This window comes from Hibiscus syriacus, unplaced genomic scaffold (assembly GCF_006381635.1).
Source record: "Hibiscus syriacus cultivar Baekdansim isolate YM2019G1 unplaced genomic scaffold, ASM638163v2 tig00110388_pilon, whole genome shotgun sequence".
Lineage (NCBI taxonomy): Eukaryota > Viridiplantae > Streptophyta > Magnoliopsida > Malvales > Malvaceae > Hibiscus > Hibiscus syriacus.
The window spans coordinates 1407387-1418195 of NW_024062718.1; the positions used below are offsets into that span (position 1 = coordinate 1407387).

At 36.1% G+C, this 10809-nt stretch overlaps 1 long non-coding RNA gene and 1 pseudogene across 1 annotated transcript; one reads left to right on the top strand and one right to left on the bottom strand.

Annotated features, from left to right (window-relative positions):
- Positions 1-698: 698 nt before the first annotated feature.
- LOC120122942 lies at positions 699-7096 on the top strand (annotated as a pseudogene).
- Positions 3203-4115, bottom strand: LOC120122943. Its single transcript, XR_005516138.1, has 4 exons — positions 3970-4115; positions 3489-3564; positions 3347-3409; positions 3203-3253 (listed from the first exon to the last, which is right to left on the bottom strand). It is a non-coding gene; the product is annotated as an uncharacterized LOC120122943 (long non-coding RNA).
- Positions 7097-10809: the final 3713 nt, after the last annotated feature.

Below are 10809 nucleotides of genomic sequence, written 5' to 3' on the forward strand. Positions count from 1 at the left end.
ATAAATTCGTCCCTTTAACATAAAATCATGCGTTCGTAATGTGACAATTAACAAAATTTATATAATTATATATTTGATCCCCCGTTAGCTCCTCCATCAAATGTATAAGTAATGAGAATCAAGTGAGAAATTATTCCTATTTTATTAACTGACATATCAGCTCTCTCGTCAAATGTTAACGAAAGGTGACTTAATTGATAATATTTAAATAATTAAATGATATGATTACAAAAATTAAAATATCAGTGGTCAAAATAAAATCTGACCATAGTGATCATCCATGTAATTTACCCGAAAAGAAAATCCACACTCAAGTTGTTCATCTTTCAATATGCAATCTCCAGTTATATAATGCACGCAATCCAATATAAAGTCTTCAAAGCAAAAAAAAAAAAAAAAACCTAAAACTTGTTTAGAAAGGCGGTTACCAGAATCTGACCTACTATTTCAGCCAACAAAATAACTTAAAATAATGCAGCTGCTCATGCAGAAGTAGAAGCATGTTCATGGAAATTTAATAAAAGATCAATGGCTAAAAAGAAGCAGAAATAGCAGGAGAAGATTGATTGTGCAATCAATGCTAGCTGTGTGGCTAACTAAATGCATCTTTTAGTCAACTTTACCTCCTCTCTCTACTATAAATATCATCTATTTTCCATTTACTTCTCTGCACACAAACATTTCCCATATTTCCTTCTTATTTTTTCCCACACCTCTTTCTCTGACCTATTTCTGGAGAAGGCCATGGTTTTTCCTTTAGTGTTTCTGAAGCTCGCTGACTGGGTCTTGTACCAGCTGCTGGCCAACTCTTGTTACCGAGCCCCCGGGAAGGTGAGGAACTATGGGTTCTTTTTAAGGAACCAAACTCCTCCTAGGTGGTCGTCATCACCACAGCAACAAGTTGGTTCTTTATTCCCTACTAGCGTCGCCCACTTTGATTTAAGTAACGATGTCAAAACCCCTCGTACACTGGTTTGTGATATTCATGGGGTCTTATTGAGAACAGAAACCTTCTTCCCTTACTTCATGCTGGTTGCTTTCGAAGGTGGTAGCATTTTAAGAGCCTTTCTCTTGCTTCTGTCGTGCTCCTTTTTGTGGGTTTTGGACTATGAGCTCAAACTCAGGGTTATGATCTTTATATCCTTCTGTGGGATTAGGAAGAAGGACATCGAGATCGCCGCCATGTCTGTGTTGCCCAAGTTTTATCTCGAGAATCTTAATCTCCAAGCTTACCAAGTTTGGTCTAAAACAAGTTCAAGAGTTGTGTTCACAAGTATACCTAGAGTAATGGTCGAAGGATTCCTAAAGGAATACATGAGCGTCGATGATGTCATCGGCACCGAATTGCAAACCGTCGGGAACCGATTCACAGGCTTGGTATCAACCTCCGGTTTGCTAGTAAAGCATAAAGCTTTAAAGGAATGTTTCGGAGATAAGAAACCAGACGTTGGCCTTGGAAGTTCAAGTCACCATGATCATCGGCACTACAGTAAAATATAATTTTAGCGGCGTTTTTTAGTCCTATAGCGGCGTTTTTAAGCGCCGCTAAAAGCACTCGCGACGATAGTAAAAACGCCGCAAGAAGCGCCGCAAGAAGCGCCGGCCAAACCAGCGTCGCGAATGTTAGCGACATTTGTTAAATAAAAACGCCGCAAAAAGTCAAGATCTATAGCGGCATTTTTAAAACAAACGTAACAAAAGGTTAGATCTATAGCGGCGTTTTTTGAACAAACGCCGCCAAAAGGTCAAATCTATAACAGTGTTTTTGTATACCCGCAAAAAGTCAGATCTGTAGCTGCGTTTTTGGAACAAATACTGCAAAATATCAGGTTTATAGCGGTATTTTTGGATACAAACGTCACAAAAGGTTAGATCTGTAGCGGCGTTTTTGGATACAAACGTCGTAAAAGGTCATATCTGTAGCAGCGTTTTTGGAACAAACGCCACTAATTACCATTCTTTAGCTAAGAGTAATTGATATTTTGCATATTTCATTTCTGCTCTACATCACCTAAATTTAATATCAAGTAACTTTATATAAATAACAACAACCATAAATTTTAACAAAATAAATTAAAATTTATAATCATTAAAATTAAATGTAATGTAGTTTGACATTGTTCTCTAGAATTTAGTCTAGGTTATTTCACTTTCAATTAAAAAAATATTATTCACTAGAACTTAGTCTTCATTGCGCTGGTTCACCAGGAAGACTCCTTGCACGCTTCAATGCTTCACTTGAAACAGATAACGACCTTCCACCTATAGTATGAAAATTGAGAATTAGAAAATTTCAGTTATAATCTCATCCATTGTTTTGTCAACATCATCTATATTCCTGTAAAGAATCCAAACTTCCAAGCATTTAAACATACAAGCTTCATTGAATAAAATCTTTTTTCAGAAATAAATTAGAACCATAATCGAACTGCACTCAAGTGTATGACGTGGATATGTTCAATTTTTTCCCAGATTTCTTTTTCCAAGCATCTATATGTTCATTGACTGCTAATAGAACTCAACTTTAGAAAATACTTTGTTGACACTTGCTTATTACTTCTTGAAACGGTTTCTATTCAAAACTGATAAAACTTTTGAGCTCTTGAGAGAACATAAAAATGATTAAATTGAAAACAACATATTATCACATCATTAACAATTATTTATTTTAGAAGTTGCAATTTACATAAAATCAATTAATTAAGTGTTGGCTAGAATTTACCTCATTTTTTGGGCCTTTATGTACTCTTTTCCATGGAAAGCTCCACATACCCTAAGTGTTACTCGCACATCCCATCCACAGCTAATACCTTCCACTTGTAACGCTTGCAAAGCAAGTTCAGAGCAGCAGAGCTGCACATTTTGATTTCATCACTGCAATCGTTGAACCACTAATTGAGTCAATAAATGGTTAAAAAATAGAATGCCATGAATTAGAAACCTCATCTTTTAAAGCCATAATTGATGATAAACTGAATTTAAGTTAATTGAGCATAATTACATCACTCACTTCTCCATATTTTGCAAGCCTGGTGTTTGATATTAGGTTTGTTGTGCTCAGTAGTGGAAAATGCACTTTGGGGTGGAAGTATCCATGTGCAAAGAAAAAAAAGGCAAGAGTAGCCCAAAATTAGAATGGCTCATATAAATACTCTATGATTCAGCAGAAAAAATGTAAGTTCAAACAGAACTGGTACTTATAGGTAAAATGGTTGGCTTATGTGATGGAAGTTCTCCATTAATAGCAGCATAACTAAAAACATAAAAGTTCAAAGTCCAACAACTAAAAGGTGATATAGAAAAGTTAAACGAAATGGATTTATAGAATGATAGAGAGTGTACTTACACGATAAATGCATCCTCTAAGGTGGCAGCTAGTATTCCAACTGTCCAGTTCAGAGGAAGAACACTGGAAACAACATATGAACTTTCATATATTGTCTAAAGTTTACAAATTATATAATTATTTTACTTGAATAAGTTCTCACCCTGAATGAGGTATGCACCCAAAAGTTGGTTTGAACCCAACAACACCACAAAGGGATGCAGGCATCCGCACAGATCCTACACAAAATCCATAGATGAATTACATTAATCCTTAGAGGGTGATAAATAGAGATGCTCATGCATAGCTTCTCAAAATATAGGAATGATAGAACTCTTAGTTCTAATGTACTTTTATAGTATTAATGAAGTAAACAAATATTGTGATAATAATATCACCTGAAAACCTGATGAATTCTACATGCTTCTTCCATGATGGAGGTAATAGTATCTACTCAAACTTATGATGAAGCTTTCTTACCAACCATTATATCAAGATTAAGGCTTCTTAGTTTGATTTGGTTTATGTCGTCGTTCTTATGAAGCTATCTTAATGCTAAATATGTTCTTTCAGAACATTGTACGTAACATTATTCAAAAATATTTTATGGTTTTCAATTTTTTTAGTAAAGGACAATTTTTTACCTCCACTATCCACACCAAGAGCAACATGGCATAACCCTGAAGATACAACTGTAGCAGATCCACTCGAAGAACCACCAACAATTTTGTTGGGATCATAGGGATTTCTAATAGGCCTGCAGCAATCACAAAATTTACATACTACCAACTTTAATATCTTTTAAGGGAAAGAACTTAGACAAGATGAAGGAAATGTTAAATTTAGTGACATTGGTTGACTGTATATTAATTTGTAATTAAGACAACGCGGATGACTAATCTGTAACTGTGACACCATACCCTAGTAAATGTTTTGTTACTTCCAGCCAATGTCATATCATTACAATATTTGCACAGAAGATATCTAAAGCATACTCTGGCACATGTTAAAAGGGTTCTCACTCCTCAGTACAACATATTACCAAACATAAAAAAATAGAAATAATTCAAAGAGAGAATGTATGCCGAAGTTAAGTTTACTTCATACTGCAAATAATAAGTGTGTGAATGTGTGTATTTGAGACATAAATTCCACCATTTACCAGCCATGCTGTCTCGTTCTGAAAGGTTGGCTTAATATCCAAATTCTCAGGCCGAACAAATTGCTGAACTAGAGCCATCTTCTCATAAAGTTGTTCATCCTTCTTTACATCATCTGGGAGTGAAGCAAAAACACGGGTAAATAACTTTGTCATAACATACTTCTCCAATCCTTGTATTTGGAAAAAGAAAAGGTGAATCCATTAATGCCAGATAAAGTTTTTCCCTTTTTACTAATAAAAAACAAATTACCCAAATATAAGAAAGGTAAGTAATTTAATGCATTGAACATATGCAAGTAAAATAGGTATAGGGAGACTTACTTCACCAGCACTGTCCAGCTCTTCCTCAGAGCATCCTGCCCAAAGTGGATGAGCTCGAAAAGCAGCTTCCATGTTGGCAAAGAAAGCCTGTACGACCGCACTATCCCTTTCGGGATCAGGAGCATTGTTCGAGAACGAAACTATGAAACTATAATATGACGACACAAAGGTAACTCAAAAGTTAAAACCTAGAAATGATATCCTAAAACGAAACAACGCAACTCAATCATTCTGAAATTATGTTGATTTAGCAATTAATTAAGAAAAACAGCATTCACATCGGGAAATACACTTAAATTTGACTAAATCAACTAATAAAAATAAATCATCGACCGAATATATAATCATTAGTCCCATTTGAGATCAAATCGCATCAAGAGAGCAGAAAATAAGCTTACTCAGAACGAGAACTGGGGCGTGCAGAAATGATGTATGGTTTTGTTTGGTTGAAACAAACTAATCTGGAAAATGTTTCTTCCAGAATCTAGTTTTCCCCATTGAAAAACCCTACTAGAACGATGTACCCTTTCTCCCTCCTCTTTGCTTGAGTTTTGTACGAAATGAGAGATTTGAAAAATGAGCTGCCTGCAATTTATGGGTTTCCTTTGTTTTTCGTTTCTTGTAGAGACGCCCAATTTCTAAAGTCGAGAGGGAGGAGAGAAGGAGAAGATGAAACATTTTTATTTATAGAAAGAGGGGGCGGGAATGGAGAAATAGGTGAAGGGGAAAAATGAAAAAGGGTTAAAGAGGCGTGGGATTTAGAAACTTTAAAATTACGGCGTTTGTAAACATAATCGCAAATAAAATACGAGTTTTTAGCGGTGTTTGTAAAAACACGCCACTAAATAAGAGTCTATAGCGGCATTTGTATAAAAACGCCACTAAAGTACAAACCTATAGCGGTGTTTGTAAACAAAAACGTCACTAAAGTACGAGTCTATAGCGACATTTGTATAAAAACGCCACTAAAGTACCAGTCTTTTGCGGCATCTGTATAGAAACGCCACTAAAGTACTAGTTAATAGCAGCATTTGTATAAAAATGCTACTAAAGTGGTACTCTATCGTTGCGTTTTATATAAAAATGACACTAAAGTATGAGTATATAGTGGCGTTTGTATAAAAACGCCGCTAAAGTTATCATTTTGTGGCATTTAAAATGTAAACGCCGCTATATGTTTAAAGTTAGTGGCGTTTACTCTTAAAACGCCGCTGTAGAACATTTGCTTAGTGCGGTTTATCTCCCTTTGCAAGGTACATTTATTACTTCAACTTCATTTAAACATAATAAAAATAATTAATGATCGTTGAACAGTTCAATTTGTGTTAATTTTCTTTGTGAATGCGACAGGAAGCCTATGTGGTGGATGGCCGAAACAAATAAAGCTGCATGATGCCGAGGGACAAGTACCCGAAGCCTCTTATATTTCACGATGGAAGGCTAGCGTTCTTGCCAACTCCATTGGCTACACTTTATATATTCCTGTGGCTTCCATTTGGGATAGTTCTCGCCATTTTCAGGATTGTCGTTGGTATCTGTCTGCCTTACAGGTTAGCTATATTCTTGGGTTCTCTGAGCGGCGTTCAGCTAAATTTCCAAGGCTGTTTCCCTCCACCAAATTCACAACATAAAAAGGTGTCCTACACGTCTGTACACATCGAACACTTTTGGACCCTGTTTTCCTCAGCACGGCATTGTGCAAGCCCTTGACGGCAGTGACCTACAGCTTGAGCAAAATGTCCGAGATAATAGCTCCCATCAGGACAGTCAGGCTGACCAGGGACAGGAGACAGGACGGAAAAACAATGCAGAAGCTGTTAAGCGAAGGTGATTTGGTGGTCTGTCCCGAAGGAACCACATGTAGGGAGCCTTATCTGTTAAGGTTCAGCTCGTTGTTCGCCGAGCTGGCCGATGAAATAGTTCCGGTAGCGATGAACACTGATGTAAGCATGTTTTACGGCACGACGGCGAGTGGGTTGAAATGGTTGGATCCCATTTTCTTTCTGATGAACCCCAGACCGAGCTACCATGTTCAAATCCTGGGAAAGGTGCCACCAGAATTCACATGTGCAGGGGGAAGGTCTAGCTTCGAAGTGGCGAATTATATTCAGAGGAAACTGGGTGATGCTCTGGGATTTGAGTGTACTACCTTGACTAGGAGAGACAAGTACTTGATGCTAGCAGGGAATGAGGGGGTTGCCCATGATAATAAGAGAAATTAACAAGCACCCTCTTCGCAACATATTGATTAATTGATTTGCACACTTTCATCAACCCTAATGTATTCACTATTTAAATATTTTTGGGACCCGTTTTTACAGTCGTCTCTCCATTCAACAATATAAAGTTTTTATAAGGGATGTGATATTTTTTGTCGGATATAAAAATCCTACAGCATTGTGTTTGAAATTTTACCTGTATTTGATTTATTGTAGTTGCAGAAGTGGAAATGAAACGAGGGGGTCGGAGTTATAAAGGTATTATTGCGAAATATAAAGTTAGACCCGACCGAGAAATAGATTAATTAAAATAAAATAAGATTTGATTGTGTCATGTAAGAATTATTTTCTTAGAAATAAAATCGTCTTAATTAGTATAATTCTTAAAATAGGTGTTATCCCTTGATATTAACGCGGTCATTCGTTATTTATACATAAAAATATTATACGTGCATTGTACATATTAAACCATAAACCGACCTTCAATCAATAATAATAAAATGAATATGTTAAAGATATGTTCATCAATACTTAATAAATAAAAAATAATAATATATGAACTATTTTTTTACGTAAATTTTACTTTATATTCTTATTATTTCTAACTAAAGATAATGTAATTCATAAAAAAAATATTTCATTTGCTCGAGTCATATCGGTTCAATAAATAGAAGATAGGGGTTGATGTATTATTTGGTGGAAGAGTAAGGGGGAATGACATATCATTTGGCAGCACAAACATTAAAATGTGTGCATGCAATATTAACCCTAATCCACATTAAAATGTGTGCATGCAATATTAACCCTAATCCTCAGTACTTGCAATCAATGATGCCATAAATCATTGATTGCAAGTGACAAAAGCCGGATTTGGTTGGGCCAGTTTAATACCCATTTTGTTTCTTGTACTTGTACCGGGAAAGTCTGTCGTGCGACACCTTTAATATAAGATTAAGCTAAGTTGTTATCGGTTTTGTTATTATTTTTTAATAAAATTGATAAAAAATTATCATAAACATTATTATTTCTATCGTTTTTTTTATTATTGGATGTTTTATCGGTTTTGTTAATATATCCGATAAAGTGTTACCGATTTTATTATTTTTTCTATCGATTTTGTTATTATTTGACACTTTATCGAAAATGTTAAAAAAATATTAATGTTTTAGGTAGAAATAATAATATTTTAAGTAATTTTTTTACCGATTTTATTAAAAGAAATAATAACAAAATCGATAACGTATTATCTTAATCTTATATTAAGGGTTCGGACAGTAAAATTTCCCGCTTGTACTATAATAAAATTCATTTCTCTATTATTTTTCAGCTAATTTGACTTTTATATTTCTTGTAATTCTTTTTGGATTTCCTTCCAAAACTATTATTTTATTGTTATTTCTTCGTTTATCGGTCATTGAAGTTTTAAGAATTTCATTTTCTCCTGATAATTATATACCTTAATTGGGTAAATCTATTGAAGTAGGGTGATTAAAAAATGATTTTTTTCATATAGAGTGGAGTTTGTTTTATTCTTTCAAATATGATGAATGCTACAATATTTTCTTAAATCAATGTGTATCTTCGGCGAAAGACATACGAAAACACGTCGTCTTCTAACTTACTTATTTGAGAACACGTCAAATATTTCATATGCCTTCTGCCAAAGATACCTAGTGATCCTAATGTCTTCCCAAAGCACTGCAAATACCACTTTATTTGAGAAAATAAAATTTGTAACACCCTTCACAAAGAAATTTAAATTTTCCATCACCATGTTTGAGCAAATTTGGGCCCTTAATTGTGATCCTTACCACTTGTCACGCCCCCAGAACTTCGACGCCTCTCACCTTCGGAATATCAGAGTCAAGGTCTGACGGGTCGTGCGGCCTTAGACGCTTTAGACGCTCCTCGGTCTTCTCGGCGACTAAGTAAGCCTTACCCAAGCTAAGTGAGTGTGCAAACTCACAAAGGTTGGAACCAAGCCCTCAAGGCTTCGGATTGCGGAAGCTTTAAAACACCAACGTGGCTACTCGGAGCCACAAGGTCGGACTATCGTGTGGAAGTGCTAACACGAAGGTGGCTACTCCTGGCCACCAAGATAGGCAACAAGAACAAAGAAACTAAGAACTCAGAAAGAATAGAGCAAATGCCTCAGAGCTTTATTACTCTCTCACAAAGAGAAGAATGGAATTGGGTGATTACAAATGAGGAGGAGAGCTCTCTATTTATAGTTGAGCTCCCTCTCAATCAATGGCCTAGATCGTTTTACATCAACGGCTAAGATTTGCCCAATTAATGACAAATCCCCTAAATCAAGGAATTATAACCAAATCCTTCCTAATTACATCCATTAGTAGGATTCTTTCCTTGGATAGGTGTTCACACTGGATATGGTAAGATTTTCCCACAATATCTTCCTGATTTTGTTGCCTCTTGCCATATTTACCGAGCTTCTGTGATCATCTTCATATATGATGCCACTTTCCTTTTCTGTACGGCCAATGTGAACGGGCTCCATAGCATTCTCCAAGCGATGGGCCAAGTCTGGTGGCTTTGGCAAGCCCGATAACTATCTTGAGATTCCCTTTCGGACTCTTGCACCAATGTCTTAGCAAGCCCGATCCTCTATCTTGAACCTCTCTGTCGGACACTTGCACCAGTGTCTCGGACCCAAGTTCCTAGCCCGTGACACTCTCCCCCACTGAACTTAGCGATGCCCTCGTCGCTGCACTCAACGATCCTGGGCAACACCACTTTGGATACTTTTTCTTGCCTTGGCTTGTTGCGGTCCTCCCATACGAACTGCTTGCCTTGGCTTCTGCCGCATGTAACTTCACGATCCCTCGCGCCATACTTCACATCAACTTGGTTGCCTTTCGACGCATTCGCTTGATCATGTCCCCCCATAAGGACTCAACCTCCCATAATGGCTGTGCTTGCTTCGGCTCTTGCCGCCAAGTGATGAAATGGGCTAACACGCCCACAAGTGCATCTCTTTCGTAGGAACTCCTTCCTACAAGTCTTTGATTTGCCTCGACTTGGACCTCCTTGTCCTTTGCGGCAAAGTCTTGGATCCCATCCAAACTTTGTTCCATCCGCGTTAAGAGTTAGGTCTTGCCCGACCTAAACTCACTTAAAGTTGCGAATCAAGCTCACAAGAACACAAGAATAGTGTTGAGATGTACCTTCCCCTCTGATTTAGTTGGCATTTGCTCAAATTTTTGCGTCATCCCCTTCTTGCTCAATGAAGTCTGACACTCCCCGCATTGAACCCTTGTCATTGGAGTTCTTTGCTCATTTACATTATCACTTTTAATCTTCTTCTAATATCAATAATATTTTTATTAATCCCTCTTATCATTTAATCATGTACTTAACATTTATACCAATTATATAACTTATATCATACTCTTATATATATATTCACATAATTGATATATTGTTCTTATCACTTCATATAAATCATATAATATATACCTACTTATCCAATAGTTATGTTACATGTTCATATATATGCACAATCGTATACTTATTTTCATATATTTCATATATTAATGTCTTCTAGTTTATATCCTAATTTTCCATAATCGTTATATTATATTTCTTATATACTAATTTCCTATATTCCCTTATCTTATTATCACCCCGTTCCTATCACTTTATCATATAATTTCTTAATCTTTGTACTATACCTTATTTATATCAATATCTCATAACTTATGTTCCATTCTCATGTTATCACTTATATCTCTTATATCTAGCCTTCATAACCAGAAAGTAAA